Source organism: Protopterus annectens, chromosome 4.part1 (genome assembly GCF_019279795.1).
Source record: "Protopterus annectens isolate FY-2018-M chromosome 4.part1, PAN1.0, whole genome shotgun sequence".
NCBI classification, from domain to species: Eukaryota; Metazoa; Chordata; order Ceratodontiformes; family Protopteridae; genus Protopterus; species Protopterus annectens.
The window spans coordinates 438,471,062-438,497,922 of NC_056734.1; positions in this window are offsets into that span (position 1 = coordinate 438,471,062).

Sequence of the window (26,861 nt, forward strand, 5' to 3'; positions counted from 1 at the left end):
TGCACCTGGCCTATGTTGGAATACATGAATATATCAAGCCCCCCAAACCACATTATATTGCTTGACTGAAAATACCCAGACATACACTGGGAGCATTATACTAGCACCAACACAGTAGGAGAAAAGTTCATAGAATCCATAAACCAAAATGCCCAGGAACAATGTACCACTCCCACAAGAGGGGTAAGCATACTGGATGTGATAATCAACAACATGTGTACTGGATGGCAAGATGAGAAGTGTATCCCTCACTGGTAAGACCAGACCATAGAGTAATCACACTGGATATACATATCCTGACCACAGACCCTGGCCAGAAAACCACAGTGAAAAACATGTGTAAAGCATAGGTTGCACCCCTCCAAACCGATGTGGACTCCACGAAAGGCCCTGTGCAAGTGCAGAATATGGGACACACAGCAGAACATGTTATACAGGCATTCCATGAACACAGCCAGGAATGCTTGGAGTATGCAATCACAAATAACAACAAGACACAATGCCATAAACGCAGGCATCTGGCATGCTGGACTCCAGCCATTACCAAACCATGCAAGAGAATGAGGAAGCTACTACATGATAGAGCAGACATAAAAAGGGAAGTAATCACTGATCAGTAGTATGGCAATAAAATATGTCCACACATACAATCCACTAAGGCCAGCCACAACAAGTAGAATCTGTGAATCCAGTGGCAATGTGACACCTGGCCCAAGTAGACAGACAACCCACAACTCCCCCCAATAAATACAAATATATGTGAGAGATGCAACCATGTATCCAAACCGGAGGCTGAGCTCCCCCAACTCAGTACTGTCAAAACTAGTCAGGAGGAGAAGGTAACCACATACACCACAAACCCAGTCCCACATAGACCTATCACAACTGTAAACCAAACACATAAACACAGAAAAACATTCCCGGAGGCCCTAATTACAAACACACCACACCAACAGAAGCCTCCAAAGCAGATCCCAAGCAACCACAACCTCCAAACATAGCACATGCAACACATAGTACACAAAGCTGGTGTGCCAAACAGTCACAGGCCAGAAGGAGAAACAACATGCCTGATACAGTTGTTATAGGTGTCTGTATAGGCAGACACACTGCTGTCCCACTCACCAGACTGAACAAGGGAAAGGGTACAGTAAGCTGCCTGTAGGCTGCCACAATATGCCACATAACACAAGTACGCAGGTCACCCCAAAGCAAGCAGAAATATGATGCACTCATTGTCCATGCTGGTGTGAATGACCTGAGATGTACCTCCCTGGACTACATGAAAAGAGACATGGATGAGCTCTCTGAGTATGTACCCCAGGCCGGTATGACACTGGCCGTTTGCAGCATCCAACCCTCACCAAGAATGATGCCACAGTACAAACACAGAATGATCAACTTTAACAGGTGGCACAGTTACAGCTGTCAGTCCAAGAGGGTCTAATGTCTGTCTGCTTGAGATGTCATGCATGACAAGCCATGCTGCTGTTTCAGGGATGGCTTGCACCTGTTACCCCTGGGCGTCTGGATACTGGATAAGGCCTTTGCCACCTCCATAGAGCTGTATGTAGGCAAGGCCAAAAAGACTAACCCACCACCCTAGAAAACATAAGTGGTAAGAAACATAAGGGTAATGCTGACCAATGCCAGATGTGTAAACTGCAATATGCATGCCCCTGAGGCCCTTCCCAGTATGGAGAACATCGATGTCTGTGCAGTGACAGAAGCCTGCTGCAAGCCTACTGATAGCACACCAGCACTACCAGGTTATACCACATATCATGCGTTGTGGCCCCAACACCTGGACCAAAACATCAAAGGAGGGGGAGTATCCATATGCAACACAGACACCCATATGGCCAGGTAACTGACAATGCATGAAGCAGCGGAGACCACCCATGTGCACCTAAGTGTAGTCAAAACTGCTGTACAGTCTGTAGCATGCAACAGACCACACTCTCACACACAAGAACCCCACCCAGACATCCTGAAGACACTGGACAGTATGAATGTCCCACCAAATACCAGACAAGGTACTCACAAATTACCACATAGGTGGTAAACCATTATGTATGCAAGGAGTAATCAGGGACCTAGGGACACAAGTCGACAGTAACCTGTCATGTGACACTCACAATGCCAATGTGTCTAGGAAGACTGTCGATATTGGACACCGTATCATGAAAGGATTCACATCTACATCAACAGAGGTCACTGTGCTCCTGTACTGTTCCCTTATCAGACCCATAATCTAGTACAATGACGCATATGGGATGTACAGTACCTGACACCTGCAGCGGTTCTGAAGACCTCAAAGGTACCCCACCAAGAGGATAAAGGGTGTCAAATATATGTCATATGCTGCCTGGCTGTAGACACCCCAGCTGAATGCAGTCACAGACTGCCTACACAGAGGCATTGTATGTCTGTTGTACAAGGCCATGTCCAACACAGGAGTAATGGACATGCTCCACCACAGGAAATCAAAGCCATTGAAGCTGTGAGAGTGACAGATGTCAGCCTCAACACATAATGAAATAGGATGTGCTGGAGGGACAGATACATAACCCAGAGGCTACCCACACCCAGAAACAGGATCCCAATCCATGTTAGGCAGAGCCCCTCACTGACACCCCTCAACAGGAATATTGCCAAGTGGATGGATGGTTGTACATGTACACTGGGGGTCTTCACTGTGTCATGTCCAGACAGAGGCACAGTAAAGAAAATCATAAATGGCCATAATAGTCACATAGCAAGGGGCGGCGAAAGACACACACACTCTGGCTTGGCTTACTAATGCCCTAGGGTGGATAGCCTAGTATGAACCCATGAACCTATGAAGATACAAATTGTACAGGACACTATGGATAATCACAAGGCTTACTTAACTGATGGTAGGAACCATGTTGGGAATCCACAGATATGCTCCGAATCACACAGATATTACAAACAACATACCAAACACACACACATATTGCCAACATACAACCTGACAGGTGCAGTGCAAACCCCCAGAATGCAAAATATCTATCCCAGCAGACTGCTGGTCCCCTGACATTGCATATGCTGAGGTAACAGCCATCATCTGCAAAGCAAAACACACAGCAGCAAAGGTATGTGATGGTGTCCTGGGATGAGGCCAACATGGACTCCAAGAATAATGGAATGCCAAATCACACTACTGCCCAATGTCAGCCTTACCACAGGATATGTACCCAAAGAGCAGTCTACAACAACAGTGGTCCTTCACAACCATGGTGTTGCCTGAATGGATACTGCAAATTACCACCCCAGGATCCTGACAAGCTTGGTCTGCACAGCTATGGAAAGGATCAGTATGTTCCACAGACATAAATCTATCGTGGACCTACTGATACCAGACCCTACACAGTGTGGCTGTCGTAACTGCAGATCCTGCCCCTAAACATGTTTGACCCATTTGAAACAGTCATTAAGGTCATTGATGAGGGCAATGTGGTCCACACAGCGTAGCTGGACCGTGCATATGCTTCCAGACAATACCCTATGAGTTCAGTATGGATATGTTCACCAGCTTAAATATATACCCCTATGTCAGTAGAGGGGTTGCAAACCAGACCAAGGACAGAACTGACATGGTCAGACATGCTGCATCTATGTCAGACTACAAAGCAGATATGAGTGGCATCCCACAAGGCTTGGTCCTGGGACCCCCTGTTCCGTATATATGTCCCATAGGTACAGGCCAACATGGAAGGACTGTGACTGAACATGTATGCAGAGGAGTACAAACAGCCCACCATATCCGACCCCCAGCTGACACAAGCAACCCACAAAAGGGCCACCTAGAAACAGACAACTGGAGCCATAGCCATGTCAGCAAGCTAATTGCAGAACTGTGTATAGACAACCACCGTGGATATACAGTAAGTGCCCACAAATTACCACACAGGTGTTAACCCATTATGTACCTAACATGTAATGAGAGACCTGGGGACACAAGGTGATAGATATCCTGCACTGGACAAACATGTGGCTGTAGTGTTCGCAGAAACATACCATATACCCACCCAATCATGAAGGTTGTCAGATGTAGATAAGGGAGGTCACTGTGGCTCTGCAGTCATCCTTCATCAGCATCACAATTGACTACAATAGCCCCTGTGGGATATACCTCAGCAGACACCTCCATCAACTGTAAAGTCCACAACAGTACCCCACCAGGAGTAGCAAAGAGCATGAACAGATGCCATGTGTTGTCTGAGTAAACAAACTGCAGCTCCACACACTGCCATACTGCCCAGCCAGAGGCAAGCTGTGCCTGATGTATGAAGCCATGTCCAAGCTGGAATCAATGAACATGCTGCACCTTGTACAATCTGAATGGCAGTGAGCTATGCACATGAGAGACCTGAACCCCAGCACTGGCATACATAAGACAAGCTGTACAGAATGATCCATAACACAGAAGGCACCCCCACTCTTGAGTAAACTCCCAGTACAGGTTAGCCAGAGAGTCACCTATCGACACCCCTCAAGAGGAATCCTGATGAGTGGATGGGAGATGGTAGGTTAACCCTGGGTATCACTGTTATGTCAGAGGTAGACGGAGGCACAGTATACTAACCATGATATATGTCTTGGCAAACTCCAGTTACAATGTGTGTCGAAGGACAAACATACCCTGTGACTAGCATCAGAAATGGCCTAGGGAACATCGCTAGTGTTTGCCAATGTCCACCTATGTTGTGGAATACACTACCAATGTTGGACAAGCCTGGTGTAGGTAGTCCATATCTGAACATAATACAACATGGTCATATGTGCACAACTGGCCCCTACACATTCTGTTGTGCTCACTATGAAGATGTCAAGCAGTGATAGGACTAAAGCCCAGGATACTGTCCACCACAGTGAAAGTACTGAACCAGTACACTATACGGTACTACAGTGTTAGGTCATTATGAAAGGATGTTGACAACTGTATGCAAAGTATCCCATGCAATCCCTGCAGGCACAGTATAATCCCTGTTGTGGCAGACACGAAGCAGTCGGCCAGTTAGTACACAACATGACACCCAACACACAACCATAAACGTGAGATATTGTTGAAGTTCACACACACCCAAATATGTGGTGGACGTCAGAGTTCAACATATGGAAAGCTTACACTGGGCATGCTCGCACACTTTGATAAATGAGGCATATGTCAGACAGCATGCCATGGAAAGGCTGAACTGGGCATGCTCACACACTTAGGCCATATCTCCGTTTAGCAGTTGGCCACACATATCTGGTATTTGTACGTGTCATTCCAGGAACCAACCACAACACAGCAATCTTCCCAGTGCACACAGTAAATGACTACAGAGACATAAGTGATATAGTGGATTGCCCTCATATTCAAACATCTTCCACAGATACACAAGTTGTTCATAGGAACAGGGAATGCTATGGCAATAAAGACCTGCAAACAGTATAACAGCACAACAAATATTGTGCATCTGACAATTGAACATATGGGTGTAGAGGTCAATACTAGGCTTGTTGCCCTAGGGAATGACAGCTTAGCCAGAGTGTGCTTGGCATCTGCATCCCCAGTACAGTAGTCTACTGTGCCACTGTAAAGTAGGTCACATAAGGCAATGTGTGAGGCTAGTGAGCTGTGCCTCTGTCAAGCAGGGGCACAGTGGAGATCCCAGGGTTTGAATGTGCTAAGCCACAGCCATGTTGTTGGCGTGTGCTGGAACCTCTAACAGTAAGTGGCCATCAATAACAGACTGAGGGGAGCCCTATCTGCATTGTCTGGACAATTCCACTGTCAACACTGTGTTGTGATGATTATGTGGGAATGAAGTGTCATGCCGGAACTGTTCACAGATGTCCTCCCTCTGTGGGCTACAGCTCTGCAATGTATTAGCTCACTCAGTCTGTTGGACGGCTCATATATGGCTGGTGTACACCTGACAGGTGTCTTGTTGTGGAGCAGTCATAGGTATATGTGGGATAGCATGATCAATGCAAACCTTACACATGCTCATAGAATGCAATTGTCAAGGATTATGCAGAGTGGCCAGTATAGTCCCCCAGCATGGGTCCTTTGAAGTCGTCCACCCCAGTCTTCACAAGTGTAGAGTCTGCTTGTGCTAAATACAGTTTGTGTGCAGTGACAACCTTGCCTGGGGGTGGGGATGGGATATGGATGTCCAGGGAAAGGTGGGTATGGTCAGATATCAACAATGGTAGTCTACCTCTGGTGTGGAACAGTGAGTACCCATGTTGCAGACGGACAGGTGCAATATGTATTCACCCATGTGGCTGTGGTGTGTGGTTCTGCCATAGCACATGGACCCACAAATTGTAGTGGCTGTAGGGTAAAGTGGTAGAGGCCTGAGTAGTTCTCACACACAATATGCCTGTACCTGATGTTAACAACTGGAATGGTGTATGTGAACACCTGCATATCCTGGCACTGTTCCCAGGGAAGCAAAGTGTGTGTCCTGGATGTGGGAGTGGTGTTCTGGACTGGTTGTGTTGTGTGTTACAGGTCCTGTGGTCACGAAGCATGGTATAGAACATAACCTGCCAGTGCAATGTGCATATCTGACCCTGACGTAGGTGGCTGCAAATGCATATATATGCTATCCCCCACCTGACAGATAGTAATAGATGTACATACCTCTGTAGAAATAAAGATGTCAGCACCCTGTAAATACTGCAGGTTCAGACCAGATGCCCAGTAATTCGGTTAGCGCGCTCTGCTAATGCGTCTCCCTCAAGTGTCATAATATAGGTAGGTAGGAGTTCGAACCATGCAAATGCTCAGTGTGTGTGTGTGTGTGTGTGTGTGTGGGTGAGCGGGGTTGATGTGTGTGCAAGTCTGTGTGAGGAAGATGTCCCTTTTGGCATCTGTGAAAGCACTCTACAGGATGCACATTCCCCTATCTAAGCACGGATGATGTCAGCACCCTATAAGTGCAGCAGGAGAAAGGAAACCTCCCAATAATTCAAATAGCGCACTCTGCTAATGCGTCTGTCATGAGTGTCATAACATAGTTAGGCAGGGGTTTGAATCCTGCAACTGCCTAGTGTGTGTGGAGGGGGGTTAGTGTGTGTGTGAGGAAGATGTCCCTTTTGGCAACTGTGAAAGTACTCTACAGGATGCACATTCCCCTATCTAAGCAAGGATGATGTCAGCACCCTATAAGTACAGCAGGAGAAGGGAAACCTCCCAGTAATTCGAATAGTGTGCTCTGCTAATGCATCTGTCACGAGTGTCATAACATAGTTAGGTAGGGGTTTGAATCCTGCAACTGCCCAGTGTGTGTGGAGGGGGGTTAGTGTGTGTGCAAGTCTGTGTGAGGAAGATGTCCCTTTTGGCATCTGTGAAAGCACTCTACAGGATGCACATTCTCCTATCTAAGCACGGATGATGTCAGCACCCTATAAGTACAGCAGGAGAAGAGAAACCTCCCAGTAATTCGAATAGCGCACTCCGCTAATGCGTCTCTCTCAAGTGTCATAACATAGTTAGGTAGGAGCTTGAAACCTGCAAATGGCAAGTGTGTGTTTGGATGTGGGGAGTTTGTGTGTGTGCAATTCTGTATGAAAGACATGTGCTTTTTTGCAATCAGGAGATCACACTACATGATGCACATTACCCTTTCCAAACACTGATGATGTCAGCACCCTATACATACAGCTGGAGAAGGAACACCTCCCAGTAATCCGAATAGCGCACTCTGCTAAAGCGTCTCTCTCAAGTGTCATAACATAGTTAGGTAGGGGTTTAAAACCTGCAAATGGCAAGTGTGTGTGTGTTGGGATGTGGGGAGTTTGTGTGTGTGCAATTCTGTATGAAAAACATGTTAGTTTTGGCAATTAGGAGATCACACTACAAGATGCACATTACCCTTTCCAAAAACTGATTATGTCAGCACCCTATAAGTACAGCCAGAGAAGAGGAACCTCGTAGTAATCCGAATAGTACACTTCGCTAATGTGTCTCTCTCACGTGTCGTGACATAGGTAGGGGTATGAATCCTGCAAATGGCAAGTGTGTGTGTGTGTGTGTGTGTGTGTGTGTGTGTGTGTGTGTGGGGTAGTAGGGTGTGTGTAATTGCAAGTGTGAGAGAACAGATCCTTTTGGCAAATACTACAATACACCAGATGCTGCATATTCCCCCAGTAAACACAGGGGATGTCACCACACTATCAGCACAGCCAAACAGGGCTAGTTGGCCAGTAATGCCAATAGTGCGCTCCGCTACTGGGTCTAGTACCATTGTCAGAGTACAGATAGGTATGTTGTGATAACCCACAACTGCCACGTGTGGTTGTGTCACACATTATGACCTTGTGTGTGTCTTTGTGCATAACAATGCATGCCATTGCCTAAACCAGCAATGGCATTGCACACATGAAGTATGTGTGTGACACATACACATAAATACCTGTGACCTGCAGTAGTTACCATGTCTGACACATGCCTCGAGTGGATAAATGGTATTTGCAATGCATAACAATATGACTGTGTCTTACTGTGCAGGCCGCACGGTATGTGTCTATACAGTGTGGGTGTATATGGTAAAATGCCTACAGCAGGGGATACACATCTGGTCTGGGCCATATAGTCTACATGTAGTCAATGTACAGGTGCTGCATGTTCCCACCTGTTGTGGGAGTGGTAACATGTTATTCCACTGCAATTCAGTGACCACATGCTGGGAACCCTTCAACTAGTGTGTTGTAGCTACAGTAATGCTCACGCACAATGTTTGGCTGGATGCAGTCCAGCCATATAAAGACAGTTCTTGAGACTGTCATATTGCCAGTGTTGTTATGGAGGATAGGTGGGTTTCCTGTGTATGGGAGGGCTGTGTGTGCCAGGCTATGAACCAGAAGGCAGTCCGACACACTGTTAGCTGCACATGAATAGGCCCTGATGCTTTGTGCTGTGCCAACAACCTGGAGGTGTGTGTATCTGTGGTGCCTTGGGATACCACCCCCCTGTCCATGTGTGTTACATGTGTAGGGGACAACAGGCATGGTATGAGGTATAACCTGGCAGTGATGGGTTGCACCTGTGAGCCATGAATCAGGACTCTGGTACTGCACAGACATTGCAGTTCACCATGCTGAGGACAGTGTCCAGTGCATGCATCTTGTGGTGTACACTGCTGGTGTGCAGCATAACTGTTAGTGTCTTATCCTGTGTGATACCCGTGGAGGTGGCTATGTAATCCGTGTCCTGCAGCATAAGGCACTATGTGTGTATCAAGGGGCTTCGCCAATATACATTGGCCCATGGGTGTCATGTGCAATCTGCCCCTCGCAAATCATTGTGGCTTCCCTAGCATGTAAGCACACGTTGACAGCCAGTGGATACCCTATGAATGACATTGGAGATTGAGCAGAATGTAGACATAGAACACCCTTCCTACATATAGTGGTAGCATACCTGGTGAGGGTATGATGGCAACCAAGATCAGGCTCATACTGGCCCGTGCCACATGCTGAGAGATCCCTTCTATGTTCCCTATCATGTAGCCCAGGGAGGTATGTCTCAGGTCATCCATAGTGGCATGGTCAATGACTGAGTCATATGTGTCCATGCCTCTGACTGACCTGTATGCATGTGTTTTGTGGTGGACCATAGTGCCCCACAGGCATATCACTGTGACCTTCACCATGTACAGCCTGTTGAGCGGGACCCCACTGCAGCGGCCAAGAGAGGTACCTGACACATCTGTAGCAGGTGTGTTGTGTAGCCCTACAGGCTGTGAGTGTGTGGCACATGGGATGTGTGTGCCATGTGTGGCATGTCCTCTGTTCCAATGTAACGTATGCCTGTGTGCCAGCTGCGGAGGTGTGTGATGCTCAGGCAGGATGCTATTCTGAGTCTCCAAGTATGCCCCAGTGTGTTCAGATTGCTGTCAGTGCGGGTCTATGTCTGACTGGTATTGTAGTCACTGTAGTATGTCATGCCACCTGACAGTGTATGGCATTACTGGGTTCAGAGTGCTCAGTCCCCAGATTGGCTATGTGGTGGCATCCCACACATGTGTTGTACATTCCTCGCCAGGGGTGAGGGTTGACTGCATACATGTGGCAGCTGTGACACTGCCACATGACTCACATAAACCACAACTGGACCATAGAGGTGATTCACAGGTTACCTTTGCACATGCTACCATAGTAGTGTGATTGCCATGGTGATTACCAACACATAGGGCCAATGGGGAACAACATACTGAAGGTGTGTATGTGTGGGTGTACTGCTACTGATTTCATAGCACTGGCATATATGACTGCACACGTGGGTAAATGCCAGGTAAGACGTGCAATGTGTCACAGGCAAAGTACATGCGAACAGGACAGACAGTGACATTCTGTCATGTGTAAACTTGACATACGTATCGTACGCTATGCAGATGTCACTAGGAGTCCACAGAAGCACTGTAACTCTGCATTGCAGGTGGAAGCAGTGTTCCAGGGAACCCCAAGTGAACATGCATGCAAACAAAGCTAGAGTAAGCAGGGCTGGAAGTAGTCCATTGTACAACAAAGAAGGGGTAACACTAACAGTAGGTAACAGTGCAAATATGTAGGCACTATCAACATGTACCCAGGAATGCACAGCGCAGATGCCCATGGTAGAACTGATATTATGTCATAGTTAATTGTGATTTGGATTACATTGGTACTGCACACATATCAACATGCGCAAACATCCACATTGCATAGTCGTTGTGGGCAACTTGCCACCATTACTGTACATGTCCATCATTGCGTATCACTACTTGCATTAGCTCCCCCCCCCTGTGCTACCCATGTATGTGGCTATCTGTTGACATCCTTACCACCGGTATGCAATAATGTGCAGCTGTTACACTTTGGTACGTACTATGGGTGTAGATAACAATTCAGGACAGTCAGACGGTTACTGCATCAGGCATGCTGGGATATGCACACAGTCATATCAGCACAATGTACTGTTACCAACATGATACTACTAATACACTTCTATGTAGTCACCCTGTGCATCAGCAACATGTTTACCTGTTCCTGCACTGATGTTGGAGATTGCAGGAGGTGGCACAGTTTCATCATATGCACAGGGTGTGAATTAGGTATGCCTGAGTCTGCCACTGATACCACCAATTGACATGTGTGTGTATGTGTGTTGGTGAGGGACAGCAGTACAGGGTGGGGCACTGTTGGTGCAGTGTGTGCATGTATGTGGTAGCCCTAGGTGTTAACATTTCGCATGTGCGTATGCACACACACAGTTCCACCTCATGGCTGCCATATACAGGGGTTTGTGGACAGCCACAGACTGCACCTGGCAGGTCATACAGATCAGTTTCTCTGGGCACGGACATTGTACCTGTGCCTGGCAGGGGTGCTACGGACCGTATCCGGTACTAAGCCAGACTGGGTACTGTCATCAGAAGCGGGAGTGTGTTGACTGGACACAGGTCCCTGTTGGGACTGTCCAGAGCCACGTGCATGTGGTCTCCTGGGGTGTTCAGATGACAGCACAGACCCAGCATTGCTGGGGCTGCTGCTGGCACTATGGGGGCATCCGCGGGCCTGTTGTCGTCCGCGCCGACTGCCAGCTGCTGCTGTTGCTGGCATACGGCCACATCGACACCGCAACCACCCACCATTGCCCTGGCTCATGGACATGTGGTTGTGGAACTGCTGTAATACGTCCCCACAACGTCTGTCTATGACATCAGTGAAATTACGGATAGCATCCGCGATGTCACGCATACTGTCAGTCATGGCTGTGCGACATGCTCTCAGCTCCCTCAGACCCTGTCTGTTGTACCTTTCCATATGCGACTGTGCCTGCATGACAGCCCGAAACATAGCTGAGGTTGACAGACCTCTTTGGGCATGTCTGCCAGAGGCAGTATGCCCACGGATGCTCCCATGAGGACCCATGGGCAACTGTCTGTGTGGTACCATCGCAGGACCCTGCCCATGGCTGCTGTGTGGGGAAGCATGTGCCACAGATACCACATTACCCTGGTCAATGTCCACTGTATCCTGTCCATCACCTAGGGACAATGGTGACATAGGATGTACTGGCAGGATGACTGTGCGCAATGATGGGGTTGACAGCTGTGTACTGTCAATTGGCTGACCAATGGTGGACCCTGACACACCTTCCTGTGCCATTACACAGATATCATTATTACCAGTACCTGTGGCACCAGATTCAGGTTCCCTGTTGCAGGACACCAGAGCAGCACCAGAACCTGTGGGAGGAAGACAAGAAACACAGTTTACAGTGTCCACACAATGTTACCAGTGATGTACTTATGCACACATGCACACATGCACATGTGGACACATGCACACATGCACACTTGGACACATGCACACATGCATACATGGACACAGGCACACATGCACACGTGCACATGTGCACACATGCACACATGCACACTTGCACACATGCACACATGCAAACATGCACACGTGGACACAGGCACACATGCACACGTGGACACGTGCACACATGGACATGTGCACACGTGCACGCATGCACACATGCACACGTGGACACATGCACACATGCACACAGGCACACATGCACATGTGGACACAGGCACACAGGCACACATGCACACGTGGACACAGGCACACATGCACACATGCACACCCCGCAGTATACACACAGCACTACTGAGTTACACTAGTATTACTAGCACTATCAGGACTATTGTAGGTATTGTTAAAACACACTCACCAGCATGGATGGCCTGCCTTGCTGTAACACCGGAGGGACCTGCAGAAATGAGGAGATTAATGTCAGTGGGCACAACTGTGCCATTGATACTGCATATGATACAGTGCAGTAGTACACCAGTTGCCTTTCATACATCAGCTGCTGATATTGCCAATATCACACCTGCACAATTACATACTATGTTGACAGCTACATACCACGGACACACCTTACACATGCATAAACTAACAGTGTACAGAACAGTCAAGTGTACATATGGCATATTACCTGCACGCTCCATGTCATGCTGCTGTGTGGATCCAGCCTCCATCATGATGCAGGTGTATTGCTGTTGCTGTTGTTCTGGGGCTGGAGCCACTTAGGAGTAGCCCCTCCAGTCTGGTGAGGGGGGGATGTGTGGCCACCCCACCTCCTGTGGCAACCTGTTGCCTGTGGATATCCGACGCATGCTGATGGACATTTCTGATTAAATCACTGCAGTGATGTCATACCTGCTCATATGTCCTATTATGCGTGCCAATGTCATTTACCCTACGGACAAGGTCTTGCCACAGTGCAGCCCTCTCCTGCTGATTCTGGCTGGTGCGGGAAAACAGTATGTCATAATCCTGCACCAGGTTCTGGTGTATCTCCTCATCTTCTGCTGCAGAGTAAGCAGGATTACGCTGATGCGCCATGTCCCTGGAAGAGAACACAAACAGGATATCAGCAGACTATGTGAGCAATATATGGCACACATACTATACATGATACTCAACTGTAGTGATATACTACTACTCCCATATGTAGCATGTGTGTGTCTCTTGGTGGATACACAAGTACATAGGTTCATAGGTTCATAGGTTCATACTAGGCTATCTGCCCGAGGGCATTTACAAGCCTAGCCCATAGTTTTGTGGCTTACGCCACCCCTTTAGTATGGGGAACTATACCCATTATTTTGCTGTGCCTCTGGCCAGATATCAGTGCTCAGCCAACACCTGTGCAACAATACCTGCCACATTCCATACAACATAGTAGCATGCCCCATCGGTCAGCACACTGTGACAGGTCCAATGCACAACCTCACTCTGGGGGTTCATACCAAGGTACTGTATGTGGAACGCCATCCACTAGTGTGATCTGGACACAAGTTACTCGGCCTGGATATACATATCCCACCACCACCACCACCACCAGCACAGTAGACTACTTTGATATGTATGTGATTAGACATTTATTCACTTGTTAGGACTGAGATGGTATCCATGCAGCCCACTGGGCCAGTGGAAGCCACAACCCACACTGCTGACCCCTTTGCGAATGCTTCCCACGGACATCCCAAAGATTGCATGGAACATGCACACACATTTCTAACCCTGACCCTATGCACAAAGGTTAGGCATCCTGTCCGGTGGACCCCAGCCAAAGGCAGATTGTATAACAATAGAAGGAGGCTACTGCAGGACAGAGCAGATTCACATTAAGGGAAGGCATCTGTGGTCAGCACTGGTAATAAGCTACGGTCTCTCATAACAACATCCACGGCCTACTCTGGGAGGGAAATGGCCACGAACACTATAGAAAACCACAAGGCCTTCTTCAGTTATGTTACACATATGGACCAAACACCTCAGATATGCTCTGAGTTAATACACACCTACTTAACATTCACTGAACACACAGATATTGGCAACATTCTTGCAGACAGGTTCGGTGCACGTATCCCCCCTCCTTCTCCCCCACAAGTAGAAATACTTATCACAGCTGAATGTAACCTCCCTATCATCTCACATGTCCAGGTGAGGGCCGCCCTCAGCAAAGCAGAACACACAGCATCAATGTGACCTGATGGTATCCCTGGATGTGTGCTACGTGAACTCCAAGAGGACATACAATCGCATATAAGACTGATATTTAACCTTGGCTGTACTACAGGATATGTACCTGAACACTGGCATACAGCAACAGTGGTCCCACTCCACTAAGGAGGCACCTCTACTGACCCTGGGAACTACCGCACCATAAGCTTAACCAGCCTAGTCTGCTAAGCTATGGAATTATTCAGTATGGGACGCATATACAGCGATATTGGGTACCTGCAGACACTTGTTCCCGGCCAGTTTGCCTTTGTGATGGGCTGATCCTGCCTTTTGAACCTGGTTGACCTTTCAAAACAGTCACTACAGCCATTGATGAGGGCAACGCAATCCATACAGCCTACCTGGACTTGTCTAAGGCCTTCAACACAGTACTCCACTCAGGCATCATAGACAAGCTCATTAGCTTACATGTTACTACATATGTCACATGATGGGTTGCACACTGGTTGACATACAGAATCCATAATATCGATATTGTAGGAGCCATGTCAGACTCAATGCCAGTCACATGTGGTATCCCACATGCCTCTGTCCTAGGACCCCTCATGTTTGGCATTTATTTCTCAGATGTAAAAGCAAACATGTGCGGGTTGTGGATGACAAAGTTCCCAGATGAATGCTAACTAAGCGCCATAGTCATTACACCAGCTGACACACACATCCTACAGACAGGCCTCACTGCAACAGAAAACTGCTGCCAGGATCATGGCCTAACACTGACTGACATGTAATGTATAGTCATCCCCTTTTGGTGGACCTACGTGCACACAACATATCACATGGACATACCTATAGATACAGACCTATGACACATATGGAGGGTTCACAGTATACAGACTATTATCCTGCTACTTTACATTACCTGTGTTTGTCACAGCTGGTTGCATTACCGCTACTACTGCTTCCTGCTGCTGCTGGCATGGCTTGCTACTGTCACTGCTGACAGCTTAGACTCAGTGTGTGTACCGTGTGTTGTTTGTGTTTTTTTTTTTCTCTCTCTCTCTCTCTCTCTCTATCTCTGTCTGTCTCTCTCTCTCTCTCTCTCTCTCTCTCTCTCTGTCTGCCTCCAGACAGTGCAATGAACGTATTGCATGTGTGGAGTGTGAGTACAGGATGCTTTTGTAGGTATCTGCATAAGTCCATGTGATGGCCTCTGCACCAATTGTAAGTCAGCATTTGCTAATTGCATGCAGCCAGTTGTTCATAGGTTCATAGGTTCATACTAGGCTATCTTCCCTAGGGCATTTATAAGCCTAGCCAGAGTGTGTTTGGCTTTCACCACCCATTTTAAATTAATTTTGCTATGCCTTTTTTTGAGGTTAGTATACTGTGCCTCTGTCTAACAGTGACACAGAAGTGATAGCCGGGGTAAACCTACGATCTCCCATCCACTCATCAAGATTCCTCTTGAAGAGAGTCAATGTGGGACTCTGCCTAACCTGGACTGGGATTTTATTCCAGAGTGAAGGGAGCTATGTACTGATTGCAGTTCTCACTGTGATTTCAGGACAGTGCTATAAAAGGGTATGTGAGATAGGCATTGCCCTTTCAGATTGTAAGGGCGGGGACCATGCTGGTATGCTGTGGACACTGTTCTGTGAGTGTAAAGGTTAGTATCTCTCTCATGATTCAGGCTGTGTTGTAGATTCACATTTCTCCATTCCTCTCTCCTGTTTCCTGTAGTAAGTGTGTATGCACACTGACACCTACAACTATATATATATATATATATATATATATATATATATATATATGTGTGTGTAAATATACATACATTTATATATGTAAATTAACTGACATTATTACCTACTAGCTACCAACTAGCATGGCTGTTTCTGTTCACACACTACTATTATGGAAATCCACTAGTTTTGACAGTAAGTATAAATTACATGCTTTGTGTACTACACATCCTATATTCCCTTTACATTCATTCCTACTATTACATGATATATTTATTTTAGCACAATGTTCTTGTATAAGAGTCATGGCTTAGTGGTAGGTCATGCAGACTACTGTTTCCAAGGTCCTGGGTTCGGGACTGACAGTGGGATTTTATTTTGCTTTTGTACTGACTACAGAACCTGTCAATCAGAGTGACTAAGGCACTTTTAAGCAGTTGTAACCGGGTTAGCGCTGGTTTGTGCAGTGCTCACGCATGCGCACTGGCGTTTAGCTCCACGCACACACGCGCACACCCGCTTACAACCGCTTAACAGTGCTTACTCTGGTGCACACCCGCGCTATTTTCTTTGAAAGAAATGAAAATGGGGAGACAGGAAAGTGGTGAAAAAGGGGTCACAAAGAGGGTAAGACAGTCGGGAAACAAGCTTGGGATTTGCAGGAGGGATGTAGGTAAGGCCCATAGCTGCCCATTTCTTCATCAGCAACAGCTGTGCATATGCATGTAATTTGGTGTGACATTTGAAACCTTCCACCCCTGAGAGAGGTGTCAGGACAACAATAATACTTGTTGTACAGCCAGTTGTAATTGATAGTTTCCATGTCCAGCAGACATGTGTGGAATGGGCAGCTATGTATGGGGCGTCATTTTTGTGGGTACAGAGTGCCCTTTTTTTTTTTTTTTTTTCAGGTGAGAGTGGTATGTCAGGTGAAGGAAGTCAGTATAGCTGGGGAGGTAGGTTGGGTAGGTCAACAGACAAGACAAACAAGATGCATACAGGGGCGGTGTATGACACGTGTGGGGGGGGTTACACAATTGATGGGGACGGATGTTTGGATATCCAGAGCCCATGAGCCCACAGATGGCAACAGTGGAACTGATATCCCCACCCATGGGCAGTTGCCACTGTTCCTTCACTGCCCAGGACGGGGCTGTGCTGGGGGCTGTGTAGGCCGGGCAACAGGCATGCCCGTAAGTTGTGCCACCTGTGCCTCAAGCTGGCGTAGGGGCCCAAGAACAGAGTCCCGGATCTCCCTATGCACCACAGTCCGGACGCTACGTTGGGTGAGTGGTGGTTCTCCTCCGGCCACGCTTGCAGAGGGGGGAATGGGCCCCATCCCCTGCAGCGCTTCCACCCGCAGGTGGCACAGGGCCACCGGAGGAGAGTCCAGACTGGGCACTAGTGCCAGGTGCACTCGCCAGCTGAGGTGGAGAGGTGGGTCCGCTGGAACCCGCCTTCCCTGTCGTCCTATGTTTTGCATTATGTCATGACAGTTTGGGTTAGTAACATACAATACCATTCGCAATTGGTTGTAACAGCATGCATTAGTATTCCCATTAACCAAACACCCAGATATTCACACCATTGAACAGTGAGCATAACGCATGCATAATTTGAACAGCAATACACAGTCCAACAACATGCAGGGTTGACTGATGGCAACAGGCCATCAGGTTTGGATGTATGAACAGGGCAGATGCATCAACGGACATGCAAATATTTATGACCCAACAGGACAAATGTCCAGGGTGTTAATTGTGATTGCACATACCATTTTCACGTGGAATGGGTTATATGTGGTTATAGGGTGGGGTGAAGAAAATAATATTAACACCTTCGAATACCAATACATATGCTGTACATTTCTAATAGCTGCACATATATACACACTATTGTTCTAACTACAGTTTCCTATATGATAACTACTTCAATTTGGTGATAGGACTGTTACTGCTACATCAATATACATTTTATTGTTCTTCATACACATTCATATCTGGCTTTGTTCAGCTACATCATCCTGCTACATTTGCTTTATATAGCTATAGACAACTGTGGATGTTTGGTATGTCAGACAATCATACTATCTGCATATTGCAGACTGAGAGCAACATATCCAGATTTTGGGATACACATTCCAGCTGCAGCAACACTTTGAACAGATTTCGCTGTTTGGTTCTGCTTCTCACATTCATTTCATTCCATTCTGTACTGACTGCAGTATACTTTATTCAGGGGTTATTACTACTTTATTGGTGGATTCATAACTCTTTCTCACACTCTCTCACTTGTTTTCATTTTACTATTCAGGATGGTACTTACTTCTAGGCTTTATTGACATGTTTTACCTGTAGTTATTACAATCCTTTCCAGCAGTCTCACTTCTGTCATGTTTCAGTATTTCACCAGTTGTATATTTCACACATGTGATTTGCTCATCTTCTGCAGCTGTACTTTTCAGCCTGCTGCAGGTTGTGTACTATTATATTACAGGTGGGGCATCTTTATTTCAGATTTTATTTCAGACATTTTCATTTTTCTGTTTGGATTACAGACTGCAACACACTTTTATAATCAAGCAATACTTGCAAACACTCTTACACTGTTACTTGCACATTTTATTACTTAGTGACTACACTGCACTCTTTTTCTAACTGTCATACTTTTATATTTCTTTACAGTTACTGGGAGAGGATTACTGACCTGCCTGGTGGCGCAACCGCATCAGCCTATCGCCATAGGCTCTGCGGTTCGCAGAACGGACACCTGCAGCTGTAATATAAATGAAGTAATATTGGAATACACATCTCCATAATATCAGCTAGTTTAATTTTTTACATACATAATTAAATGTAACTTACTCAGTAGTGGGGCGTTGGGCATTTGCCGGGCCTCCTGGATCCAAAGGTTCAATTGGTCCTGCTTGCATCTCTTCAGGTCCGCATGGTCGTGACGGACCTGCTCACCAGTCCTTGGAATCCCTGTGGCACTGGTGAGATCATGAGCCAACCGGTCCCATGCCTCAGCCCAATATGCTCCTCACAGGACCTGGCCCTGCATGAGTTGGGCCTCATGATTGTGGACTAGGTGCCAGACCATGTATCTGGACTCCTCAACGCCCCACCTCTGTGCTCGAAAGCAACTACCCTCACCTACTCCTGACATTCTGGCTGCAAGTTAGTTCTACAATCATTTATGCTGTGTATTCCCACCTATGGGGCTTATATATGCTGTTTTTCCCGCACATATCTGTGATTGGCCATTTTGGAATTGTATCAACTTCACAAAACCTGCTTTGTCATGCTCCACTTTGTATTCATTCCTATATATTTGCTATTACTGCATTTCTAGGTACTGCTGTCATGGCTTAGTGGTTCAGTACCTTGACTATGGTGCATAGTATCCTGGGTTTGAACCTGGCCACTGCTTTTTATTTTTTATGACTGTCTAGACAGGATAGGGGGTGTGTCTGTGTAAAGGCAGTTTTGATACAGCTTGCTTAACGTTGCCCGTCGGTTAGCTTGTTGGCGCGGTGTGCAGCTCCACGCAAATGGGTTACGCTGGTTTACGCTTCATTTGGTTGTCAGCACGCATATTACGCTCAGCTCAGCTAGGGGCACACAGTTACAGCATGTTAAACCACAGCTCACTTACGGGCACTCATTTTGCACCTGTTGAACCATTGCTCACCTACGGGCAGATGCACTCACCTTGTTAAACTGTAGCTCAGCTATAGGCACGTCTTGCATTTTTTATTGTTTTGTTATCTCACATTTCTTTAAAATAAATGGACTATTTCATTACATTTTACATAAACTATGATTTTATATGTGTACATATTTGTCAGGGACTTGTTTCGTGCTTATTTTACTAAAAAAAAAATTGATGTTGTGGGGGCTTGAACCATGAATGCCTGCTCTTCAGCCGACGTCTCTACCGCTACACTATTGCTTCTTAGCTTACTTTGCATATTTAGTTCTTATATACTTTCCCACTGACTGCTAACTGTGGCTAAGCGACGGGCACTCCCGCACAAACGAGCGCACTCACGGGCAAACATCTTTACAATTTAAAAAAAAATATATAACATGTTCATTTATATATTTTATGTTCATAGTCTGTGGGGGCACGTGTTGTGTTGTGTTTATTCACATTTCCATAGCCTCTGTCGTGGGTGTTTACGTTGGGCAATTTTACTCTTCTGGGGGCGTGTCCGCTTGCAGGGCTCGGCCTACGGACACGACCCCTACTGTCTTCCACGGACCATGTTAGCCATAGGTGTGATTCAGCATGCCCTCATACATATGCATGACATGCTGACATCACACCGTTTAACTGCAGCCTCCGTGTAAGCCATGTATCTCTTACACGGAGGCTTCGTGATTTGTGGTAGTCATACTGTTTTATGTTCTACTATATGTTTGTGTGTACAATAATGGCTTTTATTTGCTCCTTGACAGTTGGTTTTCTTTTTATTTGGTATATTTGATAATGGACTTGGGCATCACATGGCTGAAGAATCATCTATTGAGCTGGATTATAGTTTACCCAATCCTGCTTTACAACAAAAATAGAAGAAGATGATTCATCCTTCCAGTAATCTGCTTTTAAATTTTTCTTTTGACACACGCACTGCTTCAGTACATACAGACTCCCAGGATTATAACAACTTTCTGAGGATGACTAGAGAATTGGAAGATAAACTGTGTAAGCTGAAAAGATAACAATGGCAACGCCTCCATCTGGTGTCTTGCCTTCATTATAAAATTGTTCTTAGAGGTATGCATGTTTTATGCATGTCTATGTATGGAGAGACTCATCCAGAATTGCTTAGAAGATGGCAACACTTCAATTTGGACTTAAGTTTTAATTACATTCAGTTATTATTAGATTATTTTAAACCCCTAGAGGAGGCGTTACTGGAAACAGTTGAGAAGTTGCATAAAGAATTACAGCAAAGTTATAGGGGTGACAAATATGCATGAGTTTGGAGGATATATACACCAATGTAATCTCACATGATCTGAAATTACAACAGGTTAAATTTAAAAAGATTGAAAGGGACTATAAAGACTTTACAACAGGCCCTATCTTTACATGGCTGAGACATGGAATGCTGGTGAGTGAATTGGCTAATACTATTCCTGCAGATCCTGAATATAAGGAGGATGAAGGTGATAGAATGAATGAAAGAGTATTGAATTGAATACCTCCAATCTTGCATTACCAGCAGGAAGGAACCTGGATCTAATGGGGAATGTATACTGGCTATAGATTCTACATCTCTGGTTGATGGAATCGACCATAATATCACTGGTGTCAGACTGAAGACCAACTCTCTACAACCTTTGCTTTTTCACAGCTACCTGTTTCCATGAAACAGCTATGGATGTACAGATTGACCAGCAGAGGGTGTGTGAAAAGGAAACCACAGAATGACAACAGCATGTCAGGAGGACATGCTATTAGGTAAGTTGGTGGGATTATTTGTTAAAACCAGTGGAATTTTCTGTTTTGAATAAGGGTCTTTCCTTCATTCCAGTGGTCTCCTCTGAAGTAAGTGACATTTTACTAGATTTAAAAATGTTTGCAAGAAATGTGAATCTCATAATGTTTTTGGAAGGGATTCTTCTGCTTCTATTAATTTAGAACACTGTCCTAGAAAGCCAAGTTCTTTTATACCTCCAACTGCTCCTAATATAAACATATTTGTTAAGATTTGTGAGGGTGAAATATATATTTATCTGAATACAGAACATCAGAAATGGTTTTATAATTTAACTACTAATGAGAAATGAGCTTTTGTATCCCTTAAAAATAACAGTGCCATCTGTATAAACCTGCTGGCAAAGGTGACGCCACTGTGGTGATGAATATTGATGATTAGCATCAATGCAAGATATATATGCTTAAAGATGAGAATACATATAATAAGATAACCAATTCTATGAATGAACAGGTGATTAGACTGGCACATGATGTTATATATTATTTATTAATGACTGGAATTATAGATAAAGGTACTTATGACTTCTTATATGCTGAACATCCAACTTTGCCAGTTATTAAATGCCTACTCAAGATCCACAAAGACCCACTAAATCATCTTCTATGCCCCATTGTTGCAGGAACAGGATGGGTTACTGAACTATTATTGATTTTTGTCAAACATAAACTAAAAACTGTTAACCACCATACCTACTGTTTTGAAGGATACTTCACATTTCTTACAAGAACTGTATAGTTATGTGCATTCCGTAGGTGGTCTGAATGGATGTTTATTAGTTACATTAGATGTAAAAAAAATTGTTTACAACCATTCCCAATGATTATGGCATAGAGATGGTGAGGGATATATTAGCTAATCAGACAAACTATCCGAATAATACTATTTTGGTGGTCTGTTCCTTGCTTGAACTCATGTTGAAAAACAATTTGTTTGTATACAGGAATGATATCTACCTACAATGATGGGGTGTAGCTATGGGTAGCCCCTGTGACAGTTTGCATGTGAATTTAGTGATGGGGAGGTGGGAGGAGAAATTTGTTTTGGGAGCTAGGCAATACCATGAAAATATTAAGTTCTACTGTTGTTTTGTTGACGACGTTTTCATTTTATGGTCAGGAACACCACAGGATTTATATGGCTTTGTTGAATATTTAGAGACCACGATCAACTTTTTGAAGTTTACAGTGCATATCTCTTATGAGAATATAGATTTTCTGGATGTGTACTTCCATTCATATGCAACAGGTAAAATCAAAACCTCTCTGCATCATAAAGAATGCTGGAGGAATAGTTTATATGCATGAGACAGCATGCATCCTAGATATATATATATGCAAATGTTATTAGAAGCCAATTTATGAGAGCTTCTAGACTCTGTTCAGGCAAAGATGAATTTTGTACAACTGTAGATTTATTGCAAGAACAATTTTACAGATGGGATATGACAAACAGATGTTGGTTAAAGAAAAGGAAGAGGTATTTAAAAGTAAACCCTTCTTTTCTTCTGATGATAGACTTGGCCATGACAGAACTACACATCATAGAAACAATGACCCTAAAGCCAAGTTTGGCATTAGATTTACCAGTGATGTTGGTCCTTTATGTAACATTATTTGGAAACATTGGAGGATTTTAACTATGGACAGTAAGGCAGCTTGGATAGTTGGTAATACTCCCAGCTTTTTATTCAAGAATAGTTCAAACCTGAGGAGACAATTATGTAAAAATGCTAAGAGAATTGTAAATAAAAGGGATCAGATCAAAGTAGGCACATATGCTTGTCACTCTTGTCAAGCTTGCTCCACTATCTCTAGAGAATAGATTTTTAGCACTCCACTTATAATTTTGTAATCAAACTGAAGAAATATGCTGACTGTAAGACAGAACATGTGGTCTATTTGGCCACATGTGATACATGCACTTGTTTTTATGTTGGGAAAACCAACAAAATGCTGGAAGATAGGATAATGAGACATTTATATGACATAAGAACTAAGAATTTAAGGAATATTATAGTTAAATATATAATTGAGAATAATGGACATACCTTTTCTTTTAAAGTGCTGCAGTGTATTTATTTAAGTAATCAAGGTGGGGATTTAGTAAATTTGGTAGAGACAGCCGAAATTGAATGGATACTTAGGCTGAAAGCCAAAAAATATCCAGGTTTATATGGCTGTTTACCTTTAAGACTGGCCCTTAGGAGCAGAGGTTGAGATGTTAATTTTATTCACTGTAATTTTATTGATTGGGTTTTAGTGAATGATTGGTTAGGATTGGTTTAAAAGATACATTGCTTTTTAATTGTTAGATCTGAAGAAATGTTAGTTTAACATGAAAGCGCTCATCTGTTGTTTTTATTAAAGTCTATAGTTTACATTTTATTGCCATGGTAGCGGTATTGTTTTATGGTCTACTATACGTTTGTGTGCACAATAAGGGCTTTTATTTGTTTCTTGACTGTTGGTTTTCTTTTTATTTGGTATATTTCTAAATGCAGAGAGAAGATGAGTAGGATCTAGACAGAGTCCCAGGTGTTTAAATGAGTTAGTGTTTTCAACAGTGGCATTGTTGTGGTTAGTAATTTGTAGCAGCTTTGCTTACTTTTTATTTTGTCCTGAAGAGCATGTTTTTGTTTTGGATGGATTGAATATAAGTTTATGGTTATTGATCTAGGAAATCAGGTGGACGAAGTCTGACTAAAGTTGCTTTTGTAAACCCGTGAGGAACTTATTTGAGCAGTGTAGTACCATGTTATCAGTATGAAGTAAGAGTGGGAGGTGAGGAAGATGCAGAGGCAGTTTGTTGGCTAGTGTAGAGATACAGGAAAGAATTTTAACACAGAAGTATCGATTAGACAGATACCACTAATACAAAAGTATGGTATCCAGGCTAATGCCTATATCGAGTAGACTCTGTAGAAGTACTTTGTGAACTACTAGACCGAATGCCTTTGTTGGTTCAATGAAGATGGCACCCGTGGATTGTCCTCTGTCCAGCCCTAGCAGGATATCATTAGTTTGGGTCCATAGGACTGTTAAGGTACTTTGGCAAGACCAAAATCTAATTTGCTTGTTACAGTGTAGGTTATAGTCCAATATGTATTGTGTTGCTTGGGTGTGAATCTTTTTTGAAGATTTTTGCAAGGGTGGGAAGGAGAGAGACTGGACAGTAATGTGAGAGCTTGGTGAGTTTGATTTGTTTTAGGATTGAGTTTATTAAAGCAAATGTCAATGGTTCTGGCATGGTATATTCTATATAAATTAAAACAAACCATATTGACATATTTTTAATTGCAAACATTATACATCACTTCTAATCTATCTAGTCACTGGCAGTCAAACATTACATAGCTCATTCAAATCCTGATTTCTATTAAACCTCATTCCTCCTTCAAAATGTTATTCTGCATATATTGTTCCCACAATTTCTATATGTAATTTGCTCCTACCCTTTTTTAAAGATCACATTTCCAGTTGTTTTACCTCTGTTACTATATTCCCTACTTCTAGAGCAGTTGGTTTAGACTTTGATTTCCATTTTCTAGTAATTTCTTTTTTGGCAGCCATCATAATTAGCAAGGACTTACTATGTCTAGCCATTTCTGATTCTGTATTATAGCTCAAAAAATAATTTCCTTAGTTACATCAATTTGTTCACCCAGTATTTCTGACAGAGTAGTCATCAGGGAATTTTTAAAGTCTAAATGAGACAAGCAGACCAAGTGAATGAAGAGTAGTGGTATCAAAACAACAAAAGCCGAAAACAAAATATAACCAGTCAAACACTGCCAGGAAATAAAATCACAGACTATTTATTAAAATAATAAAAGAACTTCCATGCATACACCATGTACTTCATCAGACCATAGTATAACAAATTGACACACCATAAATAATAAAAAAAAAACCCTCAAGATAATCAGACAATTAACAAATCGCATAAAAGATTCAATGAAACAATCCTCTCACATTTAATATGAGTTTTAAAGGTATAGTCCCATTCAAACCAGGGATTCTATGTGCTTGAAGGGTAATAATCCATCTGGTCTCAGCTACTTCTACTTTATTAATAATGTCACCACCCTGAAATCCAGTATCAATGAGCTGTAAAACCAAAAAGCTAAATGTATGGTCTGGGTAAGACTTGATATGTCTATACAGTGCACTTACTTCATCTTCCCTTCTTATATAACTAAAATGCTCAAGCATATGTTCTCTTAGGGAATGGTTACTCTTACCTACATAGAAACTCTTACAGTCTCTGCAACATGCTAGGTAAACTAAATTATGACTACCACAATCAGCTTGAAATGTTTCTAGTACCTCTACAGGATCTCTGGTTATTTTCCTTGTTATACACTCCCTAAGCTTGGTGACAATCCTTTCTAATTCCTGTTGTCTGAGTTGTTGTGCTAAAAGTTTTTGTGCTCTGGAGTTATTATCAAAAAACAGTTGCTTAATAGCAGTCTTCCTAAACTTATGCATATTATCAAGGTAATCCCTTATTTTCTGTTTAGCACTTTGCAATTGCTACTCTTCTTGCTCTGTGAGATTCCCCCTATTCTACAATACTTTAATCTTTGTCAGTCCCTCTAAATAATTCTTGTTACTTCTTAAACATATCTCTCTTTCTTTTTTATTTCTACTCTATTTGTAAATTGCACTTTAATTTTATCTCACTCCCTAGCTATATTTTCAGAAGAAAATTCTATCTTTCCTAATAACTCCCAAATAATTTCCCCTATCCATTCCTTTATTCCTCTCTTTTTAACAATAGGTGGGGAAGTTCCAGTGTCTTAGATTAATTTCATTACCCTGCCTTTTAATTTTAGTTATTACTGCCACCTGATCTGAAATAGTTGTTGGATGTGTATGAAAACTTTCAATGAAATGCATATGTTCCTGTGAAATATTTCAGTCTAGTCTGGCCCAGTTTTTGTACCTTGGGGAATAATATGTACATTCACTCCAGATGCCTACTACTGAATTCTCATCTTCCATGCAGAATATTTTCATAAATTTCTTCAAAAATCTACCCTGTTTTGTTATATTTTC